The following is a 26,018-nucleotide window of genomic DNA, read 5'->3' as shown; positions in this document are numbered from 1 at the left end:
GCAGCTCGCATGGAACAGACTGAGCAAAATATCAAGAAAACAGCTGCAACAGATTTCAACCCAGAAACCGGAATAATGGTTTTTGGCCTGCTCTTCGAGGAAGGTGAACAGGTGACGCAGACAGTGTCCAGGCTAATGTTGGAGGGGCTGCGGTGCAATTCCGTGCCCAGCTTGGTGGCAGTGGAGAGGCTGAAGCCTAGAGGTCGCGGACCGGGCCCGGTCAGGATCCAGTTGGCTTCAGTCGGGGACAAAGTTGCCCTGCTGAGAAGGAAATACAAGCTACGGGATGATGATTGATACAACAAGGTATATATCCGATCGGCAAAATCACATGCGGAGAGGCTTTTGGATTTGAACTTTCGTACCATTTTGAAGGAGATCCCTTCGGGGAATGATTTTTTTGTAACTGGGAATGGATGCATTGTGAAACGTGATGAGGAGCAACAGCGACGCACGCCAGATACTGGAAGATGAACTGTTTCTTGGACCCACCATGCTCAAGATTCCATTTCTTTAGTACATTGGAAGGTTAACGGATGGACTGTATGTAACTGTAAATTAAGAAGTGTTATTTTGAATACTTTAAATCCGGATATTATTTCGCTGAATGAGACGCATTTATTTGATGACAAAGTGATCGATTTGGATGGTTATAAATAGTTTGGTTATAATAGAACAAAACATGTTAAAAGCACCTAAAGGCTCCAGTGGGGTTGGGTTTTTTGTTAAAAATAATTTGGTGGAATTATACAAAATTGATGTTGTGGATGGTATTCTAGGTTTAAAATTTGTGCATTTGAAATCAGGTTATAGTTTTGTTGTTTTTACCTGTTACCTGCCACCTGAAACGTCAGTATGGGGAAAGGACGCCTCTTTTTTCTTTAATCATGTTCTAGGTCAGATTTATTTATATTCAGAAGTTGAAGCAATTTTAGTGTGTGGAGATTTCAACAGTAGGATAGGTGCTTTTGATGACTACCTAAAAGAAGTGGCTGTGGTGCCCCATAGAGCCTTCTTGGATGGTTCTGTAAATAAGCATGGAGAATCAATGATTGAATTCTTAAAAGAATCTAAGTTATGTATTGTTAATGGGAGGATATGTCCTCTAAGTGATAACTATACATCGGTATCTATCAAGGGTAAAGCAGTGGTTGATTATATACTTGTACCATATGACTGCTTACAAATATGTGATTATTTTGAAGTTTTAGTTTCAAATCAATTAATTAAAATGGCAAATTGTATGGATTTGATTGGAGAAAGAAGCAGAGTCCCAGATCATTCTTTACTGTGGTTAAAATTTCTTATAAAGACTGAGGCTCATTGTCATGTAGCTTATCAGGAGAGTTTACAAAATTCATCCACAAAAAGGAAAGTTAGCAGGACTTTACCAGTTAACTTCTTATCCTCGAGGTTACAGCAATCAACCCTTTTGAAAATGAAGAATGATATACAATTATGTTTTAGAGAACAAGAAAATCTAGATAAGTGGTATGTCAGCCTTTGTAAATTGATTAAAGAAGATATAGAGTCTGATATTAAAGATGGAGACAACTATAAGGTTATAAAAAAAGTCATTCAATACGAAACCTTATTGGAACAAAGAGTTAAGAGAATTGTGGCAATCTGTGTAAAACAGAAAATATGTTTCTGAAGTGTTTAAATAATAATATAGAAAGGAAGAAACTATTAGAAACCTTTAAGAATAGTCAGAATAGGTTTGATAAAAGATACAGATTCTATAAAAGACGTTATCAAAGAGGATTGGTATTAAACCTGAAGAGAATCCAAACGTCTGACTCTAAGAGATTTTGGTCAGAAATTAATAAACTAGGGCCAAGGCGTAGTTGGAAAATACCCATGGAAGTGCTGGGGAATGATGGTAGTTTAGTGACTGGGCTGTCTGATGTAATCAATAGGTGGGAGAAAGATTTTAAAGATCTTTTCTCTTGTGAGACATTTGATTTTGATGGAGGGTACTACGAGGATTTATGTCAGAGGATAAATGTAATAGAGGGCCACATTTTAAAAGGGGAATATTGGATAAATAAGGATCTAAATAATAGTCTTACAAAAGAAGAAGTTCAAATGGCTATTAATAAAGCTAAATTGGGAAAAGCGACAGGGGTTGAAAATATCCCAAATGAAATACTGAAATCACCCAAACTATTTGATATTTTGTGTGATTTATTTAAAGGATGTTTTGAATCCGGCAAAATACCATCTATGTGGCTTAAATCAATTATTAATCCGATACCAAAATCCCAAAATGAAAATCCAAGGGTGCCTTTAAATTATAGAGGGATTAGTCTAATGAGCACAGTTTATAAGCTGTATTCTACAATACTTAATGAGAGGCTCATGTTGTATTTAGAGAAAGAAGAGCTCCTTGTGGAAGAACAAAATGGGTTCCGTAAATCAAGATCATGCCTAGATCACAGTTTTGTATTGTCTACAATTATAATTATAATTAATTATTTTTATTATTATTAATTAATTATAAAAGAATAAGTGAAAATAAGCCAACATATTCGTGCTTTATCGATTTTCACAAAGCAACTGATATGATCAATAGGGATCTGTTAGCATATAAGCTTATAGAGTATGGGGTAAATGGAATTTTTTATATGGCACTGAAGTCTGTTTATCACAAGCCCATAGCATGTGTAAGATTGAATTAACTCCATACAAACTGGTTTCCAACATCATCAAGGGTAAAACAGGGTGATGCTTTGTCCCCCACATTATTTGCAATTTATATAAATTATTTGGCAAAGGAAATTAAAGCATTGAATTGTGGGATAAGATGTGGAAGTGAAATGATAAGTATTCTTTTGTACGCAGATGACATAGTACTATTGTCTCCATCTGAAGATAATTTGCAGCGGGTGCTCTCCTATATTGATAATTGGTGTAATAAATGGAGATTGTTTATCAATAGAAAGAAAACAGAAATAATTCACTTAAGAAAACCTTCAACTACTCGTAGCACTTATGAGTTTAAAATTGGGTCACACAAGCTGAACATTGTAGACTCATAAATATTTAGGTTTCTACATTGATGAACATATGAATTTCAGAAAAGGTGTTCAGGTTCTTGCTGATTCAGCACGTAGAGCTTTGGGAGGAATCATTGGTAAAAGCAAGAATCTGAAAGCCATAAGTTTTCAAACTTAATCTAAATTGTTTCAACCTTGTGTGTGCCCTATACTTGATTATATTGTGGGTGTTAGAGGACTTAGGAATATATCTAATTGTGAATTAGTGCAAAGTCGTGCCATAAGATATTTTATGGGTGTGCATAAATATACCCCTACATTGGCAATAGTGGGAGACATGGGATGGGAAATCATGTGAGGCTCGCTGGAAGATATGTATGGCCCAGTTATGGAATCGTCTATTAGAAGTGGATGCAAATAGGTTGACAAGGAAAATATTTCTCTGGGATAAACACATTCTTGGTCCTTGGTCTAACGATGTATGCAAACTGTTTTGTAATTATGGTTTTGGTGAGTTGTTTCTTAATAATGAAAAACTGAATATTGGTTTGTTTAAAGAATCTGTGTTTGCTAAAGACAAAAAGCAGTGGGCTGACGATATATGGGCTAAGCCAAAATTGCGTATTTTTGTAATGATAAAACCAGAATATGGCACTGAGAATTATGTTGTATATAATTTGTCAAAAAGGCAAAGATCTTTATGTGCTCAAGTGAGATCTGGTGTTTTACCTTTGATTATTGAAACAGGACGATATGTTAATTTAGAAGAGGAAAAACGGATCTGTCCCATGTGTTGTTTGAATGATATAGAAAATGAGTTCCATTTTGTTTTCTATTGTCCTTTTTATTGTGAACAGCATGATTTTTTTGTTTCGTAGGATAAAAGCAGAGATTGACTTGGTAAATATGGATGATGCTCAAAGACTGAGATGGCTGTTCACATATGAAACGTATAAATTAGCCAATTATCTAGATAAAGCTTGGAAGAAGAGGAAAAAAGCTCTTTATCGAGATGAATTGTAGATGAGAATTTGTTGTTTGTGTGTGTGTATGTGTATGTGTGTACGTGTATATACATATATGTATGAGTATATGTATATATTTGTATTCATGTATTTCTCCGAATGATTTGTATATGCGACAGGAAGATGTTTGTTAAATAGGTAAATTTGTGGTGTCTTGTAATCCCATGTGGGATGGGCCAAAATGTTTGGCATGACACAGAAATAAAACATAACTAACTAACTAACTAACTAACTAAATATATATATATATATATATATATATATATATATATATATATATATATATATATATATATATATATATATACACTGTACTTTATTATCAAATTTAAATGATGCATTTACAATCTGAAAGGACTTGTAAAGTACTTTCCCTCCATTCAAATAAAAAAGACAATATGAAGAACACAAATAATCAAAATGGAATAGTCAAACAACAACAACTAACAAAATGAACGGAGCAATGCAGCACTGATCAGCTGACGACCATTATACTGCTTCACCTTCTTCGTCATCTCCAGTTATCAAACTTGTCAAATGATCACAATCATTTTATCTGTAGACTAAAGAAAAGATATTATCTGTAGGCCCCTTGCGCTCCTCTTGGTTGACGATTTCTCTCAAGACAGTGAAAGGACTCCATGATATACAGACCATTACGTTTAGATGACTCTAATCCCAACATAATACAACACGTATGCCACAATCATAAAAGAAAACAATGTGTGATATTTCCAGATAAGACTTTAATTAAATGCTTATCTTAGGATAACAGGCTTTAATAAAAACCACGTGAGGACCTTGATAAGTTAAGAGATTACAAGATAACAACTTTATATTGCTAAGTAACAAGAAAATGAAGTCGTGATATTGAGATACTATTTGTAAAAATAATTGGCAACCATGACCTATATGCTTTTGAGGTGAAACTGTGGCTCTTGAACTGTGTGACTTTAGTTCAAATGGAACTTTTCTTCCAGAGGTCTAAGGTGAACTGAAGTGTAATTGCTGGTGTCCTCGTCCATGCTTACATTATACAGCGTTGGAAAAGGCAGACCTTTTGTTGCCCATGGTCCATTGCTGTCACACTCAACATGAAAGCCATTTTCAATTGGACACAAGCATTCAGGGGACATTGGTGGTAGTCTCCATCTATTTCGCCATACCTCGGTCAATGGCAGGATTGTGAAGTAAGGATCTGGGTCCCTATGGACAGCTGAGAGCAGAATTTCCACTTAAGTTCCCTTGGTAACAAAGCTGTTGAGCCTTGAGCTCTTACAGTACATTCCCATTTGCACTTTATAAAAGGTGAAGTTACAGGATTTGGCTTGACAGTGGGGAGTCACTTGGGGCCCTGGCTACGTGAAGGAATTTCGACAGATCAGCAGTTGAGCTTTGAAGGGGAGGCTTGTCTGGCTGAGAAACATCAATTCAAGATGGCCAAAACTCTTGGTTTTCTCCTAAGACAAACATTAGTTCTCATCTACTTATTTACCAGGCTATTATTTCTGTGCTTGTGTTGAACGCTAACAACATCACATAGCTGTCAACTATTGGTATTCAAAAAATAAAGCCTTACAAATAAGATGTACATTTCCCCATTTATGCTATTACATGTTTACTATCTGGATAACATCCAGATCTGATTTATTACACTTGTTTACACTTGCACAGCGTGCATTCGTTCATGGGCCTGGGCCGCTGCTGCCAGCTGCTTCAGCCTCCTGTCTGACTGTGGAAGAGAATTCACAGCGAGTGGGCAAGTTGATGACGTTCGATCATGCGGCTGCCGCTACCGGAAGTAAAAAAAAACAACCAGGGCGAAGAAGAAGACGCTAACGTAAATCTTTAACTGCAGAGACAATGATAAAATATCGTCTGACAAATTCATGCAACAGCAAGAGACTCGGTTGTTTATGATCGTAAATTACGAACGGCCCTGTGACGGCGGTGCAATCCACGGCCTGTCCTTTTTCCTGCACGTTACCGTTACACAAGTAGTTACACCTCCCGTTGAATTGGTTTGCCCTCTTATAGACATAATGCGCAAAAATAGATTTGAATATATTCTAACCTCTGCGGTTTTTTTGAATGAATATTCAAAGGTAATTTTTGGCCAATTTTGACAGCCCTAATTTACATGTACACCTTTTCAACATCGGGCTGGAATGGGTCTCAAACCACGAATAACCAAGGTTATTCGGATGCATTTACTCTTGTAGCTTCATTTGCGATCAGATAGCTCTCCCATGAGCCCAAGACGCATGAAGTGACTAACTTCCATCAAGGGCCTTTGAATTTTAACTTAGTAGTTGTCATTATCTGAGGTCTACCTACAATGTCACTGGTGAAATGATGTAGTCAGAGCTGGCGGACTTGTCAGCAAACATGTCAGGTAAGGTGAAAGTGCGATAATCTGGCAACACCATGACAACGTGCAAGTTAAGGGGCCTGGTGAGAGAAGGAGACATCTGAAGGCTGCATTTCAGTAGCCGTTTAACATGTTGGGCAGATGTATTTCTTAAGAATGTTGCCAAAATGTAGAGATTGCAGTTGTACATTGCTGAAATCATATCATATGCAAGCCAGGCCATTAATGTAATAATAATAATAATAATAATAATAATACATCAGTAGTGCATTGCAGCTGGCATTAGCAAGCATTTTTTCCTTATCCAGGTAAGTTAGCCACATACAGTTAAAATGTTAATACCAGGTGGAATTAGGGTCTAAATGTCACAATAAAACAGAAAATGGAAGCCGAAAGCTTTTTTCGGGGCTGTCTTTTGTGCTTCTGTTTGATCTCCAGTTGTTTGACCATGATCCAATACCCACAGAGGCTGTGATTAGCATATCACTCACCACAGCCTGCACTTGGCTCTGTCCACAGCAAAGCATCAGCTTTAAGGGGAAATGAGCAAGGTCTTTACTGGCCCACAGCACACATGACCATAACGTATCTGCAAGCGTTTGATAAGTTGTTGATAGAGATCTGCAGAGGCAACATGTAGAAGAGAGATAAGCTCTGCTAGTGATGAACTTTCCACTGGTTGCCTATAGAGGTCATATTAGTATGTACCCTTTAACAGCTCTTTATTTGCTTTGTATTCTATTCCGGCTTCAAACATTACAAACACAGTTCAGAGAAACAAAGAAGCAGGTCTGTGATCCTCTTAAGTGGCCGTGCACTGTTCTGTAATCCCTCAGTGATCCGAAGGAAACCTGCACAAGAACCAACATGCCCTTGCTTCAGAGGTTCACCATCCCATGAGAGGACTAATGTTTTCTTTACTAATCAAGGTGTTTAAGGAAGGAGCAGGCAGAGGAACACAGTGAAAATGAAGTTGACAGTGTTGTTTACTTGGGTTGCACTGCACAAGCCAACAGCAGAGGAAATCACATGACTCAGGCACGTAGCAGAAACGGAACGGTTAGTTTGAAGGGGTTTAACAGTAAATTTATGATATCAACATTTCTGTTTTAATCAGGACATTAAAGCTGGCTTGGTGTGACAACTAAACCTACCCCAAAAGCAGGCGTACAGTAGTTGGGAAAACGTATAAACTTATAAATAATTGAAATTGCAGACATTCACACACGCACAGAGCATTCCTTGGATGGAGAGGAGCAAGGGAGCAGGGCAGCAGAATCTGGGTCAGGGATTTTACTCTACTTCTGAATGAAATTCAAGACCGTATGTGGTGATGCGGGCTGTGTGGGAGGAGGCTTGTTGTCTTAATTCCCTGATGTCAACATTAGGGAGAACAGAGATCTAAAAGTGCGTCAGTAAATCCAGTGAGGGATTGGGCTGGGGGACTTTGTAACCAAATTCCTATTCTCCAGCATAATTTACGGATTCTTTTGCACATTCTTGTTGGCAGCACCTCTGTTAATAGTAATCATAGGCAGATGGTGGAAGCTCTAAATTCAGTTTGAACCTTATGTAAGTTGAGATATATATATATATATATACACAGAATATTTATATATGGATCATTAATTCTCTTTATGGCTAGGCTAAAACTGTTGCAGGGCATTAGGAATGTGCATCTTTGTGGACCAACCCGATTTTCTGAAAACTCTATACAAACTATCAATTTTTTTCTCAGCATAACAATTATATACAGTTTAATAATTTGATTTTAATAAACGCAACAGCAAAGTCGCAAAATGTTCATACTGGATGTATCTGTAGGAAGTCAGCTGACAGCATATTTTAATTTGTTTCCTACAATGTCCAATTACGAAAACTCAATCGTGGTTACCACCTTTATTGTTATGTTTAGGCATCGGTCTATCCTTGAATAATTATCTTCATCTCTGGCTCCTACAATTCCATTTTAGCATATCTACTGCCCATCTTTTACATTTTTACATTTACATTTTAAAAAAGTATAGCTAATTAATATTAATAATTTAATGCTACTGTTCAGTTTTTTTTATTAGTAGAAGTTTAACAAGTGGCTACCAAATGCAAGGTCAGTAGCTGTGTGTGGGAGGTCTATTCAGACTTTGGAAAGCAGTGTTACTATTGAAGGGGATTTCATTAAAAGGGATTGAATGACATTGCTGCATCTACAAAGGAGGGGTTCAAGGATGTAAGTTAGTTTAGTTTTTTTTGTTGGAAACCTTATTGTTCACAATGTGGAAAACGAGCAAGCTTCATTTAAAGGACACTATGTACATCATATTATTCAGCTGTTTACCAATCCTGCTTTGACTCCCCCTATGTTGGCATTATTGATCAAAAGAATGTTGCTGGAGGAAACAGAATCTGTAGACACTATGAATCTTTCCCCCAATACTTGGTGTATCGTGTAACACACAACAGGACAGCATTTAAGTCTCTATGGTGTATGAGGGAGCATGCTCAGCTTCTTTGGTGATTTCCCCAAGGGGAAAGAAAAGCCACAATACGGATCAATTTCCCCCCAACTTCCTAGTTAAAGCAAACCACGTGTGCCACTTCTTCTATTGTCATGAGTAAACATGCATGTGTGAGCATACATTATTCTCAGTGGTCACTTATGCTTGTGCATCGCATGTGGAGAAAAAGGTCTCAAATGTAAAAGTGAGAGATTAAAATAAAATAGCTGCTCTCAGATTAAATGTTTTTGAGCTATCATACCGACTATACTGTGGATTTCCCCATATTATACAGACATAATTGGCTAAGCCTAATTTTTGATTGACTTCTAGAGATTTCCTGATCGCAAGTGTTTTGCGGGTGACCCCATCTTGTATTGTATACCAGCCAAAAGTCCCTATTCAATGTTTGTATTTTGCTTCATACTGTAAGCTTACATCTGAAAAGTGCGCACTTCACTTAAAGTTAAAGTAAAATATTACATACGTGGGTTACATACACTCTTGAATATGTACTAATGAACCCCATGGTGATATGAGCAAAAACTTTTTGAGTACACCAAATACTGTCTACCACTTACTTGATCAATGCAACATTAAGAAGCCTTAAGCAAAGTGTGTGTACAGTAATTACAGTAAGTGCATCAGAAAGTCCTTCAGCCAGTTTGGCAGTGAGACAGCCCAGAGCACCTTAAGACTTATCAGGACCAATCGGCATCAATTTAAGTCAGTCAGGGTGGAATTTGGGAAGAGGTGTTACTATGGAAATTAAAGTGGCCCATACACAAATTACATCAAGTGCCTTATAGAGTCCACAAGTGTCGGCCACTTTTCTTAAATAATATGCAAATGTATTCAGTAAGGCACTCATAAATCCAACTGAGTCTCTGCTCTGTGGTAAATATGAAGATTCTGTCATATGATACTCTTGAGTTCAAGTGTTTACAGGCACACAAATAAGACATTAATCACCTGCATAACATTATTTCTCCCTCTGTGACACAAAAAGGTGTACATTTCTCAGATAATTCATTGGCACAACTCCAATGAAGAAAACTGGTAAAACTAATACATAAAACATTCTCTGCACAGCAACCTTGCTGAAACAAGGGACTCATTAATAATAGTTTAGAGAATAATAATTACAATTTTGATTGAAACTTGTAGGCTATGAATTATAGACCATGATATTATGTGCATATTTTTATTTAATGAATTGAAACATATAAATTAAGCAAGCAAACCCTTTTTTGAATTGTGGCAGTCCATGCTGTTATAGAAGCTAAGATACAGCGCCATGGACAGTGACAGCAGTTCTGCCAAAACAAAAAGACAAAATTATATAAGACACTGTCTTATGTCGATATTTTATTTTTTGATAAAATGGAACATGATGTACCATAAATACAGTATATCATGTCCAGTTTCAAGACTGTGATAGCAGCTTTACTGTAAGCGACCTGCTATCTTTCACAACTGCAAATAACTGTTTTAATCTCAGCAAAACCCTGACATGACAGACTTATTTTACAAGACAAATTTTCACTTGTTTTTAAAGCACATATTTGACATTTTCAAATGAATGTTCAACATTCAGTGGCAGTGTTGTGTTAGCTGTTACGGTGTGCAAAATCCATTAGGACAGACAATCCAAATGATTGCATTGAGATTGAGGGAGACCATTTGCAAAGTTTCGATTAAAAGCTACTTCTCGTTCTTTTCTGTAGACAGCGACTGTATAAGAGTGAGGAAGTGATGTAAGGCATTGTGTGGTAGGAGAGTGGCTTATTTTTTTAAGATTATTTTTTGGGGCTTTTGTGACCTTTAATTGATGGGATAGCTTGAAGACAGGAAAGGGGAGAAAGGGAGGACGACATGCAGCAAAGGGCCACGGGTCGGATTCAAACCCGGGCCACTGCCACGGACTTAGCCTACATGGGACGCACACTCTAGTGGATGAGCTAGAGGTCGCCCCACAAGTTAGACAACTTAATTAAAACAATGTTGATTACTTTGTCAACTGATAGCAATTTAAAGGCTGAAGAAGGACTCAGAATAAAAGGCCGATATAAGAGGCTTAGAACTCTGCTGATTAGGTAGTTAGTTCTCCATGAGAAAACAAGCAGCCACCAAAATTCACTCTCTCAGCTTAATTGGTGGTATTTTAAAAACGTTATTTTAAAAGTGTTGAGACATCACTGCCCCAGTTCTTGACAAAACCTTTCAAAGCTTCTACAGCCTCAAGATTAAAATTAAGAATCCTGTAGCTCTCCTCTTGATCTATATTGCTCGAATGGGAACTGGGTTGGCTGAAATCTAAAGAAAATAATGACCAAGTACTGACTCGGCACTAAAGTAGTCACATTCATATTAGCATTGTCAGCATTTTAACATAGTTTGCATGACTTCCCAAAAGTGTCCCTTAATTGGCTATAGAATTAGGGTTAAGAATTAAGGATTGCAATATTTATAATGATAGTATTACTGAAACAATTGGATTGTTGGTCAGAAAAAAAAGTAACTTGAAGATATCAAATGTTATTTCTGGGATGTAGATTCAATTATGAAACGATGAATTATTATTATTTATTTTTTTTTTTAACATCAATCCATAACTAAAATAATGTTTTTTTGCAGCCCTAAAAGAAAGAACTTTGTTGGCCGTTTAAGGCCATGTTTTAGTACAAATATTGGTGATATTCTGCAGATTGGTTTTAATAATTAAGGACTCCTCAAAAACCCATTTAAAATTCAATACAAATACAAGGTAAACAAATACATCAACTTGTTTTGTTGTTGACCAAACAATCCCAACTCAAGATAAGACTTAGAGCTGTGGTTTATTCATGAAAGCTCTGGTAAAAGTTAGTAAGGGGACCTTGGGCTGGATTGTTTGTAGAAAGTAGAAATAAGTTAAAAGACAGCAGGCATTATGGAACAATATCAATACGAGCATACGAACATTGACAATATGTGTCAATTTTCATCTGTAAATGATGAAATCAAAGCATTGCTCAAGTCAAATAATAGCACTTGCATCATTAGGTTGAAAAAACAAGTCAAATCATTAGAACACTACAAAGGACCATCTGAGCATTTAGGTTAACCTTGGAGATACATATTTAGCAGCTTCGTGGTGCAGAGGGTCCGGCTCAGTGTGAGAGTCCCCCACCCCCAGCTTATGCCTCCAGCATTTACAGAGCATGTCAAAGACCCTGAGAGGTTAATTATTTGGTGCATGATCTGTTTATTTATTTAACTCAGACCACATTCCCACCACTTTTATCTATTCCTTCGCAGCATGTCAAGAAGTGTGCTGAATCCTAATAAACAGGATTCCTTTGCAGCTCTGAGCTCCTCTATTAAAAATATTGGTTTGGGAATGAGATATCAACCAAACACAGGCATCAGGCACCAATCTTCTGCTGTCAATGTGTGAGACTTCAGAGGAATCCAGAGAGCTAATCGGAGATTGACACAAACTCAGCTATTGGTAAATATCTAAAATGATGTGGATGAATGTAAATTGAGGGAAATCTAAAAAAAAAAAAGGCTAAAGGTAACTGTTAAGAATTGACTACAGATCACAAGTCCTATGCTTTGTTTTTGCACCGCCACACACTCTCACTCAGAGTCACTCAAGGCTGCTAGAAAGAAACTCTATAACTAAGATAACATAAACAGTGTTTGACTCCATACCAGCGTATCGCTCATTGCATTCCTCTCGAGGTATACATCAAATCTTGGCACTCAGAGCAAAAAGGACAGTCATTTCACAATCCTATGCTATGCTTTGTTGCATAGACATGAAGTGTGTGGGTGACTAGTCTATATCCACGACGTTCCACTTCCGGGATTGCTCCGGTGCTGCTGGAAATTCCGCCGGATCACGCTCTTTTCAGCCGGATGTCCATTACCTTTTGCTTTCTTTGTGTTGGGATTTTAAACTCTGGTGGATTTATGAGGACTATGGTTAACTGCTCTTCAGATCTCTGCAGGGTAAATCCAGACAGCTAGCTAGACTATCTGTCCAATCTGAGTTTTCTGTTGCACGACTAAAACAACTTTTGACCGTACACAAGTTCCTTCCCGAGGCTATTTTGCAGCTGCACCGTGGTTCTGCCGGGTGCTTAGTGCCACCATGGTGATTGTGATTGGTTTAAATAAATGCCAATAAACCAGAGCACGTTTTTCTCCCATCCCGGAATGCTGTGTGGACTAGCCAGACCCTCCTCCGCAGCGCTGTGGAGGAAGGTCTGGCAAAGCGAGACTAGTGGTTGACTAACATCGACCTCATGGGTAAAATGATACTGGATACGCTTAGAACAAAATAAGAATTTCCACTGCAACGGAAAATACAATACAAGTATAACCTAATGTAACCGTGCTATAGATGTCATGACTGAGGCCAATCTCATGATGACTTGTGCAAGGTATTACATTCATATTTCACAATTTTGAAGCCTACAATTTATGTTCAATGCCAATGTTCCTTACCACTAAAGGAAGCAGCGTGGCCATTCTAAAGCAAGCCGGAAAGTGAGGGTGTGAAGGTCAGGGTGGTGAATAATGTCCAATTTTTGTGTTAGAGAGACTGTAGTTTTTTTTAGTTCATTCTGTCATAGACCAACAATTGCTGTATAATGTTGCCAAGAAGAAGCCTATGTTTGTTTACATATTGGCAAATCATGGACATTCATGCTGCAATAGCTACCAGCAGTTCCTGTTTGCACTGTTAACCAAACATTTCTGAAACTTAAGATAATGTCTTCATGATGATCATAAGGAAATTTTCAAGGAGCGTCTTTTTGTATTTTATTGTCTCACTGTATATATTATCATATCAGCCAACCCTGGATCAGGCTTAAAGGAACATGCTGACTTATTGGGACTTTAGCTTATTCACCGTATCCCCCAGAGTTAGATAAGTCCATACATACCCTTCTCATCTCCGTGTGTGTCGTAACTCTGTCTGGCGCACCCACCGCTAGCCTAGTTTAGCCCAGATCCTGGAGGTAACCGGCTCCAACTAGCCTACTGCTCTCAATAAGTGACAAAATAACACCAACATGTTCCTATTTACATGTTGAGATTTGTATAGTCATAGCGTGTACAAATAACAAGGTCACATGAGACACAGCCATCTTCTAACCGTATATAAACTGGGAACTATATTCTCAGAAGGCAAAGCACTTCTACTTGGGCGAAGTGATTAGCGCAACACCTGAAAAGCACCGTTGTTACTCTCTGCTCCTCACCACGGGGCTTCTCGTGTGCTGCGAGCAAATCACTCCGCCCAAGTAGCAGAAGTAGCCATGCTTCGCTTTCTGAGAATATAGTTCCCAGTGTGTACGGGCAGTATGTAGAACGGGCAGCTACGTGCATGCTGTATTTGTTGCTATCACCTAGCAACCATCTCTATGTGAGGAAAGCTCTGTGAAAGGTTTAATTTTCGGAGGAATCATAGCCAAATCAGTCTAATACATTGATGCCATTAACACAAAGTTTAGGAGCGCAATACTAATGATTTAGTTTGAAGTTCCTGTGACATGACGTTTCCAGTCTATGGTTCAGACTCAAACACACGGAGCTCTGAAGCAGACCCGTGTGTCCACTCTCACTGTAAAAAGCTGCACAGCTTCAGGTTTATGGATGCGTTCTGCTGTCGACATGCTGCGGCAGATGTGACGCATTTGTGCTCCATGTATTTCTGCAGTAGTTTTGGTTTTCCACCTCCGACGTAGAGCAGCGTACAGCCACTTCCCTAAACTTTGTCTCATTCAGAGACCAGAGACCCAAAACAGGGCTCTCTGTCTGTCAGGAGGTCTGAGATCTACCGTATCAGCAGAGCATTAACATAATGCACAGCAGACTATGGTGCAGGTAGATTATTTTCTGAAATATAGTGATTTTATTCTTATAATAGCCTATCATAACTTTATTTTTCTCAAAATATCACGACTCCTCCAAATTTCAGAGAACACAGATGGGTTGAGTTATATTTTGAATGTGCACAAAGTTTTGGACATGAGCAGAAATCTTGCTCAAACATCTGAAATATTACAGTCCAGGGCTTTATTAATACATTAAAATGAATTAATGTATCATTGAGGTGAATAATTGTCATATGCACATTTAAGGAGGTTACTTCCTTAAACAAAAGACGCAAAAGAGAAGGGAAGAGTAAATGATGCCTAGGCTACATGTGTGCTGACTCAAATAATTAGAAAAGTCGGTCCAAAGGAGAATAAATAGTTGAAAGCAATACAGAATGCCCGAGAGCCTTACTGCAATATATTCCATTATGTTTTTATATTTGGATTGTAATCTATGTTTCCCTTTACATAAAGATATTTCCAGCATATTCAGAAAAAGGTAGAAATAGGTGTATAAAAATTCACCACAATGCAGGAAATGAAGTGTTTAATGCTCAAAATTTTCTACCCCCACCATCATAAGTCACCACACAAATCTGGAAAAAAAAACCTTGGCCTTTGGGTTGGCAGGCCAGTTATGATTAGGCCAAATGTTGGTGCCATCTAACTTACATCTTCAAACTGGCCAGCTGAAATGAAAATACACTGGCTATTAACAAGCTGGGCAAGCCAATCGCCGTTTTGCAGTGCATTCAGTTTATTTAAATGGGTCCGGGCTAATCCCTGAACCTCCTCAAGTCCTAGAAACGCCCCTGGGAGAATGTGTTACATGCCGTATTGTTTTCTGTTTGCTTTTGCTGCGTTTCCTTTTTGTGTGTAATCCTCTTCAGGTGTGTGCCGGTGTTGGTTGACGTCACTCTAGGGCTGGGCAATATATTGATATTATATCAACATCGATATATGAGGCTAGATATCGTCTTAGATTTTGGATATCGTAATATTGTGATATGAAACAAGCGTTGTCTTTAAATGCTGCATGACAGTAAAGTGATGTAATTTTCTGAACTCACCAGACTATTCTAGCTGTTTTATTATTTGCCTCTACCAACTTAGTCATTGTATCCTTATTATTGGTCATTATTTATCAAAACTCTCATTGTGTTAACATTTTGTGAAAGCACCAATAGTCAACCCTACAATACTGCCGCAATATCGACATCAATGTATTTGATTGAACATATTGTGATATTTGATTTTCTCCATATCGCCCAGCTCTACGTCACTCCCACAGCTGAAGCTGCTCAGCTGCAATCAGGGAGAGGCATTAAGTTGCCACATCAAGCTGAGAGTAAGGAGATGACTTCAGTGGAAGCCAGAGTGACACAGTGTCAGTTGGAAAGAGCTTCAGTGGAAGCCAGAGCCGAGTGACAAAGAGAGATCGAGCAGAGAGAGCCGGTGGGATTGTGTTCCTGCGTGTTCCAAACGGCTGTGTGGAAGCCGCGTGTGCTTCTTTAGAGTTGTGAAGCTAGTGTTTATTGAGTTTATTTGTGTGTTTAAAACTTTGCTTTTCAGATTACATTTTGTGGAAAATATTTGTCTTCTTTTAGGAGACCGCTTTAAATTTGATTCCATCTTGAGTATATACTTCTATGCCAACCAGCTGCTGTGGAACTTGGTTGGAATTGAAGCCTTCTCCTAAGGCCTTCACACCGCATGGGATAAAAGCTGAAAAAATGCATCAGCCTTTGCTCTTTCATCTGCAGCTTGAGCTTTCATCTGCCTTGCTTTTCTGCTCACCTGCCGTCAGGAGGAGAAACACTGACCAATGTCGACACACTCTTGCCTCGGAGCCTCTCCAATCTCACGTAGCCCTCCAAACTCGCTTTTGTTAACCTCCAAACGCCCTCCACCATTGTTCATCCATGTGAGGCGCTACGCACTGCTTTACTAGCTGATGCATTATAAATCAATTATGTTCTGCTAGGGAACCAATCTCTCATCTTTTCTCTCCAACATCCATGAAGACTGAGCTCATGTATCTGAGCTCATGTGGAGTGGCTCTATCACCAATGGTATCACAGTCCTCCTGTGACATGAACAATGTAGCCTATATCCACCATGTTGCACTTCCGGGATTGATCAGGTGCCGCCGGAAATTACGCGGGATGACTTTCATTTTGGCCGGATGTCCTTTACCTTCTGCTTTCTTTGTGCTGGCATTTTAAACTCTGGTGGATTTCTGAGGACTATGGTTAACTGCTCCTCAGATCTCTGCAGGGTAAATCCAGACAGCTAGCTAGACTAGCTGTCCAATCTGAGTTTTCTGTTCCATGACTAAAACAACCTTTAAACATACACATGTTCCACAAAAAGTAGTTCCTTCCGAGGCTATTTTGCAGAGTTGCCATTGCTCCGTGCGGCGCCAGACGATTGTGAATGGTTTAAAGAAATGCCAATTAACCAGAGCACGTTTTTTTCCCTACACCGGAATACTGTGTGGACTAGCCAGACTCTGGCAATGCGAGACTATGAACAATGTGACATGAACATATTGTGTGGCAAGAGTGGCTAATGTGAGCACAGATAAATGCTGGAGTCCTTTAGAAATATTCTAACATACTACAAATGGTTTATTTTCAGAGTATCTGCGTGTTATTAAAAGTATAAAAATGGTAAATCAGTAGGTCAAGAGTGAACTTTGATGCTTAACTTTTAAAACCAATAAACCAAGTCCTGAAACTGCTACAGATGAAATCATAACTACTGAGCTACAATAGCTGTGGCTGGTACAACGTGCCATGCAACCTCCCCCGCAAGCTGTTCTCTTGATGGTGCTTTTTGAACACCACAGAAACTGACTGCACCTACTTTTAGTTAGGAAAATAGAACACCTACCTTGACAATTTGTTTAACTGAAAAAACACATTGACGAAGAAGGGTGTTACCTCACGGTAATGGGAAAATAGAAGTGAAAGTTATTTTTGAAACAAATAAGCTGAAAAGCCAACAGGGACCTTCATACTTAAAGCACTGCAGAGTTGAATTTGACACATTTAATGGGAGGCACAAACCACAAGAATATGTATTATATTTGATCCACAAAGTGCTAAAGAGAGTTGTAGTTAACACCATCATTTACAAAGACGAGCATTGGGGAGCCATTAAGCTTGTCTTGTATTTGACTTTGTGAGTAGCGGGATGTTTAACAACGCATGGGAGTCTGAGCAGGTGCCTGAGTGATTATTCCACTGCCCTCTTAACCGCAAGCCACATTTCTCATGTTAACACACACACACACACACACACACACACACACACACACACACACACACACAGACAGGCATGCACGCAGAGAGAGGCGACAGACTAACCCACCCACATGCAGGCGATGTGATAAGATATTCTGCATGACAGCTGTGGGTACAGAGAGGAAAAAGAGATGTCTAGGGATTGGCTAAATCCAGTCTGCTATAGGCACAGAACATAATAAATCCTATCGGCTTTAAAAAGCATCTTGCTCTCCTTCATCTCCCACAACCTCCTCAAATCGAGCATCAGCCAAAGAATTCCAAAACCTCTAGCCTGCAGCTACTTCAACTCCAATTTTGACCCGCACCCCGTAGGAGAAACTAAAGGCACTTTGGTCAAAATATTGTCTCCAGAGGTTAGGTTGAAATATTGCTTGTTGCAGCATGGTAACGCTTCATGCTACCTCACAAGGTCTTTAAAGGAAAAATCCTCCCTCTGGTATATTTACACTTTTAGAAGTAAATGTGTCATATTCAGTGCATTCCCATCCCACCCGACCTACTGTACTTAATCCACTATAGTTTATAGTTGATGTTATGTCATCCTTGAATGTTCTCTGCGTTCATAGACGCAAAGAAAATATTTCAAACATATCCAAAAGCAGCCGATGATATGCAAAGTTTAACCTTGCCAACCAGTTTCGACTGTTGTTCGATAAGTATTTAGTGCAAACGATGCATTCTGTCAAGTCCATATCTCCATCATGAACTTAATCAAGACGATATCATTTTTTTAAGTAAAGGATATGCACTAAAATACTGATGGATAGTTAAAGTGCAAAAAGACTGTTTGTTCTTGAGCACATGGTGCAGATAGTAGTCACATCTGATTTGACTTAATTCCAGCTAGACTGAAAAGTCTTTTTTTTCTCATCTCCAATGGACGTCAGTCTGTATGATTGTTAAATATCAGTGCAACATGTTGAGAAGGACACCGTCACTTTTTAATTCTGACAGACAGAAAAACCTGAAATGTATATTGTCCATTGTCTGCTTTTTAAAAATTCTGTAATGTTTGTGCAATGTCTGCAGTTTTCTGATTCAAGATATTTCCAGCTGCACTATGAATGTCTTTCTGTCATATTTTCTCAGTTAGATAGGCTGAAAAAGAAATATACAGTACACCATCAAAGTCTGAAATGGCCTAGAAATGCAAGGCAGTTTTTTAACAGGGCTGTGTATGTGTTTCAGTGTGTTTGTGTCATATAGCAGAAGAATATGATGCCACTTTCTCTATAATCACGCCCATTATACAGACGAGATCCATCAGCCATCTACTGAATTTCCCCTGAGACAAAACGGATTCTGAAATCCTATTTAACTCGGTGATAGCTTCATACTAAAATCTGATGTACACTGGCTCCTTGGAGAGTTGCACTGTACTACTTCATCTGCTTTTACGAGGTTCCTTATTGGTTAAGTATGCCCTATCAGCACGGCATGGCAGCCACTTTTCTTGATGGGCTTGTTTGATTGATAAAAATAATTTAACCAGAGAGACGAGAGCCAATATATAAACCTAGCAGGGAGCAGTGGCAGGGAGCGAGGCGAAGGCACAATTGTTTTTTAATCTGGTGGTGATGAGTGAGGTCACCGGTGATGATTAAAGTGTAGGGGGGCCCATCATAGCTGCGCAACCGCTTGGATTTTCTGTTTGCACCTTGATGAGATGAAGGGCCACGAGCATGCAGAATGGAGTGCCATGCCGCACCTTAATCCCTGATTTACTGCCGTTGGCACTCTTTGATTGAAAAGAGCAGCACATCACGGCTGATCTGCCTAACAAGGAATGGGTAAAGGGGAGATTAAAGAGTGTGTGTTTGTGTGTGAAGTCTCTGAAGTAAGCCGCTCCCCACACACCCAAGTCATCTAACTCACTGAAGTTGTTAAGCAGACAACCAGACTCAAAAGAAGAATGAGGGAAAAGAATCTGAGCTGAGAAAGGAGACTGAGTAAACATGCCAATGGTGTGTGCCATGCAACATGTTCCCTGCTGAGCTCCTGTTTACACATATAATGACTGACATGTCCATTTCCAAAGAGGCTCACCCACGCACAGAGTAGGCAGGCGCGTGCGCGCGCGCACACACACACAATCTTGAGATAGGCATGCTTTAAAAGCTCACAATCAGAGAAGACTTAATTAAGACTCCTACATACTGTATCTTTGAAGGCATTTCATCTCTTCTAAAATCCCACCAGCTGCACCGAGCATCTGAGCTCACCAGGGACCCTGCAACAACTTGCAACACTAACACATCAGCTCCTCATTCCTCGATGGAGTCATGATGAGCTACAGTCGCTAAGCTGCATTTTTTTCACCCAAAATGCAATTTATTTTCTTCTACATTGTCAAAATAAACAGAGAAAAAATGACGCCCCATGTGAGTAATTCCTAATTGCCTGTTCAGACTTTCAAATGAATACACCACTACAGGCTTTACTGCCACAAAGAGGGGGTAACCTGAGAGCGCAGAAAGAGCCAAAGGTGCGGCGATGTGCTTGCGCCCAGATGCTAATTGGTATCCCCAAACTGATTCCCCTGCTTGGGATCTGATTAGAAGATAAAGAATCTCTAGTCTTGGGCTAGTGTTGCTTCACTTGCTCATTTTTTCTGAATTTCTTGAACACACACGCACACACATGCATACAAAGAATCTCCAGAGAGGACAATAAAGGAAGCCACAGTTTGGTTTTAAGGTCGATAATTTGCTCAGAGTCCTAAATGAAAATGTAAACAGCTTCCTGACAAACACGACAGGACTGAACTGTTGGTGATAGGACACCCAGCAGAAATGTTACTTAGCACAGATGTAGACAATAAATAAGACATAGAAAACAGACAAACCTGAATTGAACTACATACATTCCACTGGAATTGAAATGCAACAAATAAATACACTAAAATACTGATTCCATTAATCCTACTAATTCTGTTTTGTGGGAAAAATGAATACCTGCTGTTGTGTAAGAATAGAGCTTGGCAGAATCAAGAATCTTCAAACATAACACTATACAACAATCCTTTTGTTAAAAAAAAAAAAAAAAGATTGTTGTTCACCTACTTTATAAAGACAGGAAAAATCAATTGAGACATAGCCTACTTTTAACTATTTGTCAAAAATGTTTTATGGATAAGATCAACAATTCATTTTCTTGGGACTAGAAAGCAAATTAGTCAAAGTACTACAATAGTCCATCTGCTCAAGTGGGAGTGCATTTGGCCCTCATGTTAAGTTTTTTTATCTATTCATCCACTTGGCTGTTGACAAAAACAGCAACTGTTTAACCTCAGGATATGGCAAAGGACATATCTCTGTGAATTAAACACCCCATTTAACCTTACATACAGTACTTGATGCATTTTTGGTGTACCGGATAGCTATCGGAAATCAAGTGTATTAGAAACAGGTTACAATGCAATTGCTCAAACCACCTCTGGAGGGGATTTAAGACTGGAGGTGGAAAGAGCTGGCAGACACAATGGAATTCAAATCAAGGGAAATGCGGCTGGGTATTTTAAAAAAGAATGCTCCAATGGGCAAGCGAGAGTCACGTGAGAGATGGTGACAACCGGAGGCATCACTGGGCTATTTTTTCAGTATTCTTGCGAATAAGGCTTACATTACTAAGAGGGTAATCAGAGCCACTGAAGAAGCTTGATAGCAGTACTGCTAGCTTGGCTACTTCTGCTAACCTCTGTCATGTTAGCCTTGTCTTCATAGTGGTCCCTCAACAGTCTCATGAAGCAATGTTGCTCCACTTATTTTTCCTTTGCTAATGAAGGGGTCGTCCATGTTCTTTCTGATGGGATTGACACCCTTCAGGTTAGGAGTTAGGTTAGGTCTGATGGCATTCAAATTAAAATGTGCGTTTAGATTTGCATTAACATACATTTTCCCATATCCATATAAGATATCTACAGGTAGATAGCGATCACATGCTAATATTAGCATATGAACACAGGACAATTCATGTTTTCCTAGGATGTATTCCAATATCCAAATAAGGAAACAAAGACAAAAAGTTACATTCTAAAAAGTATCCATTCAAAAAACGTGATTTTTCTCTTCACTTTAGATTTAACGGCAACATGAATGTCAGCTATATTATGAATACTGAGCACTTAAAGGTGTCAGCCTTAGCCAATTATAGGAAGCCAACCTGTGTTCTCGATAATGAATAGGGTCAGTGGATGGCCCAGTATAAGCAGTAACCAGAGGGTCTGGATTTGTTCCCCCATTATTTCACATGTTTGACTAAGACCCTTAACACTTTGCTGCTCCGAGCATCACACTGACTGCAAGACTGTTCCCAAACCAGAGTGTGAAGAGAGACTCAAGCAGTGAGATCATTATGTTTATTACTGATATTGTTAAAAGCAGTTATTGCTGTAGTGTTTTTTCACTGTACTTTGTAGCTGTCTCTTGTGTACAAGTAGATGGTGGCCCTTAGAGGTAAGGTCAGAGGGTCACCAAAATCATCCAGAGTGTACAATGTGTAATCGATACTGCCGGTACAGCCGTGCACAGTGATCCAAAGGTTGATACAACTACACATTCTTTTGTAGTAAAGCTGCAAATGTCCGATTCCTTTATATTTCACCCACAGTCAAAACACAAAAAAATAGTATAGTGCATAGGGAAATTCCCACCAAACACATAACTGCACTGTGATTTTCAATGGCTGCAATAAGAGCATATGCAAATATATAAAACAAAGGTTTTAAAATAATGTTTTGTTAACCTTTCAACATAACTTAAGTGTTTAAATAGTGTGTCATTTTGCTATGGTAAAATATCCCCTGTATCGTGGAAGAAAATATACCTCACATTTATGTCTACATCGTGAGATCTGTGAGAAATCATGCGAGGCTGTTGCAGGTTCTACTGAAGAAGTGTCTAGAAAGGTCAGAGTGGCAGTTGGACCAAACTTCTGAATCTCTCTTGGATTTGGTGAAGTTGACGATAAGTGAATTTCTTGAGATTCCTGTATTTTTCCACCTCTGTATCTAAAAACAGCACGCCATAGGGTGAGAATTCCCACAGAAATGCAACTGATACTGACCTGCTGTTTACACTGCTGCCAGTCCATTTTTTCCCTGCTTCTAAGGCGGGCTATTTTTACTGGACTCATATAGCAGACAGGTGTATGCACCTTGGATGTAAGCACAGAAATCACTTTGAAACTTCTGACATAGTTGAATATACTGTAGTTTCAATAATATACCATCGCTTTTAAAGATTTTGTTATGGAGTGGTTTAGAATTTGTTTTTCTTTCCATAAGATACAAATTACTTTCCTAGAAAATTTGGCCAGTAACAGTTAAACTTAGGGGAATCCAAAAATCTATATTCTTGGGCTGTGAATCTGTTTGTCAGTGGACAGTTCCCTATTCAGACAGTGATAGAGGTAGGTAGAGAAAAGATAATTTCCAACCCTTAACCACAGCTTAAAGCGTAACTCTCGCCAAAATGCAACCTAGGGTCTTTTTGTGAATGTACCCGAGTCAAACTTTCATTTAAAAGCATATTTAGGACGGAAGCGTCACTTTTAAGATTTACCGTATCTTCGTTTTTCGGTCAAATGGCCTTTTGAATGGGAGTGCTAGGGGCACGTTTATGCTAGCCTCAAAATAGCTATTTTTAAAACACTAAGAAGGCTCGACACAACATGAAACTTTGCTCGAAGTATCACCAGGGGCTCTACACATGAACTCTAGCGTACACATGAGGCTAGCATAAAAGTGCCCCTAGGACTCCCATTCAAAAGGCCATTTGACTGAAAAACAAAGATACGGTAAATCTTAAAAGTGACGCTTCCGTCCTAAACATGCTTTTAAACAAAAGTTTGACTCGGGTACATTCACAAAAAGACCCTAGGTTGCATTTTGGCGAGAGTTATGCTTTAAGGACCATCTGTTTCAAGGATTGAAATAGATTTGGTTCAATTTACATCTTACGATAAATGCCAGTGCGTCCAGCTCTCCTGCATGAGGATTTTGGGTTTAACAAGTAAAGAGAAATGTTGGACAGTTTGAGTCTATAGGTAAGTCAGGTCTTGTTCATTTAGAGGTGAGGCTACAGTGGGGATTTGCAAATGCAGAAGGCTCAAACCATCTAATCTGAGGGCACGATCAGCAGTCAAAGGTTTGGCAGTGTCATCAGCTGGCTAGAGTGCCACTGGCAACGTGGCCAATGAAAACTTCACCAGCTCCACTGGCTTCATCAATAAATCAAGATGAAATCAAAAGTGCACTTCATGACTGTTTTTTTTTATGTTGCAAAAAAATATTTCATACAGAGGCCTGATTTCTGATACACGGTTGGTTTGTGAGTTTAAGGAACCACACACGTTAGAGTTACATTGTGTGTTGTTTAGAAAAGGTGCAAGAGACCATTTAATTAGTTGCTAGGAAACAGTCTGGGCCCAAGTTTATTTCCTGAAGAAAACAATTATTAGAAAGTCCTGAAACCATTTAGAATGTTTAAGCTTAAAATCCAGAAATGATCTCCATTATACAATCTAACTATGATTGTATCATTGTAAAAGTATTTAGGACGTTCTGGTATAATAACAATATTACATTACATTTGTGTGTCAGTCTGAATAATGAATTGACTGTCTGATGAACAGAAAGGTCATCTACTTTTACTGGTTGCATTTAAAGTGTTTACAACTGCCATTAGGATATAGAGCAGAAGAGTCGTGTTAAATGATACACTGATGTCCTCCCTGGGGATTTCCAGGCTAACTACATTCACTACTAAGTGCTAAATAAAATGATAATTAAATTGTATTTTATGGGGGTTAGATGGCATATGGCTCCTTCGCTCAGACAGCTTGGCCCTCTCACTTTAGTTTTCTTTATGCTTTTAGAAATTGGCTACTATGCAATGTTTTTGCCTCACTACAACTGCATGGCATTTATAATGTCATGCTTTGTTTAGATTTAAACAAGGACATTTTTACATCAAGCATCTGGAGTATGTTCAGGGCAAAAAATCCTCAAGGGATGTTCATTTTAAATAAATAGAGAGAGATTAACAGGACATGAGCTGCAGTAGACAGCATTCCTAAAAAGACAAAGCAAAGATCACTGCCTACCAAATCCCACTGACAGAAAAAGATCCAAATAAAGTCTAGCCACAATGTGTTATCTACTGGGAAGTCAATGGTCTGGATAAACTAAACAAACTTATCCTATAACATATATAGTTTGTTTAGTTTATCCAGACCACTGACTTCCCAGTAGATAAAACATTGTGTGTGTGTGTGTGTGTGTGTGTGTGTGTGTGTGTGTGTGTGTGTATACACACACGCATATACAGGGGCGTCGGACTGGGGGTAAAACCGATACTGATTACCAGGGCCCAAGGGGAGAGAGAGAATATATTTTATTTCACCTGAATATTTTCATTTCCTAATTACATTTCATAATGCATGTCAGATGAAATGTAAAGTGTATTGGCTGAATAACTTGGTTGATTGACTGACTACATTTTGTTTACAAAAAAGACTATCTAAGGTCTCACCCACCCCTTACTAATGCGCCAAATGGTTTAGTCCACCTGCACGCATTTTGTTTAGTTCAGTTGAGCATCTGGTGGAGACGTGGAGCGCTAGGTGGAGCGCAAACTTCTAGTATAGAAATGTCTTTCTCAAAGAAAGCCAAATCAGGCTGCCAGAAAAGAAAGGAAAGACAGGATAAGGAGAGACAACTAAATGAGGGAAAGCAATTGCTGACTGACTTCTTTTCAAAGAAAGGTTAGCACAAACTAGAACTGGTGCTAAACTACTTGAATATCTCCGCGACCGTTAGTGCTAAAAACGGACCTAGACAACCCATATGAAGAGCAGAACATACACTTTCAAATGATAATTTGGTTATACGTGTAATCAGAGGTAAAGGCTAAATAAATAAACTACACTAACAATGCTGTT

The 26,018-nt window shown here is 38.8% G+C and overlaps 1 protein-coding gene and 2 long non-coding RNA genes across 7 annotated transcripts in view; 1 reads left to right on the top strand and 2 right to left on the bottom strand.

Moving 5' to 3' along the window:
- cadm1a (cell adhesion molecule 1a) overlaps nucleotides 1-26,018 on the bottom strand; it is a 421,246-nt gene that overhangs the window by 251,986 nt on the left and 143,242 nt on the right. The gene's annotated exons all lie outside the window — the stretch shown is intronic.
- On the bottom strand, nucleotides 1,273-25,455 carry LOC118496558. Its single transcript, XR_004899148.1, has 5 exons — nucleotides 25,404-25,455; nucleotides 16,604-16,609; nucleotides 4,637-4,641; nucleotides 4,497-4,503; nucleotides 1,273-1,283 (listed from the first exon to the last, which is right to left on the bottom strand). It is a non-coding gene; the product is annotated as an uncharacterized LOC118496558 (long non-coding RNA).
- On the top strand, nucleotides 3,938-14,886 carry LOC116056041. The gene is made up of 3 exons (XR_004106467.2): nucleotides 3,938-3,949; nucleotides 7,747-7,753; nucleotides 14,492-14,886. It is a non-coding gene; the product is annotated as an uncharacterized LOC116056041 (long non-coding RNA).

This window comes from Sander lucioperca, chromosome 13, assembly GCF_008315115.2.
Source record: "Sander lucioperca isolate FBNREF2018 chromosome 13, SLUC_FBN_1.2, whole genome shotgun sequence".
In the NCBI taxonomy this organism is placed as follows: Eukaryota; Metazoa; Chordata; class Actinopteri; order Perciformes; family Percidae; genus Sander; species Sander lucioperca.
The sequence above is the reverse complement of the archived record's forward strand: the minus strand, read 5'-3'. Positions and strand labels throughout refer to the sequence as shown.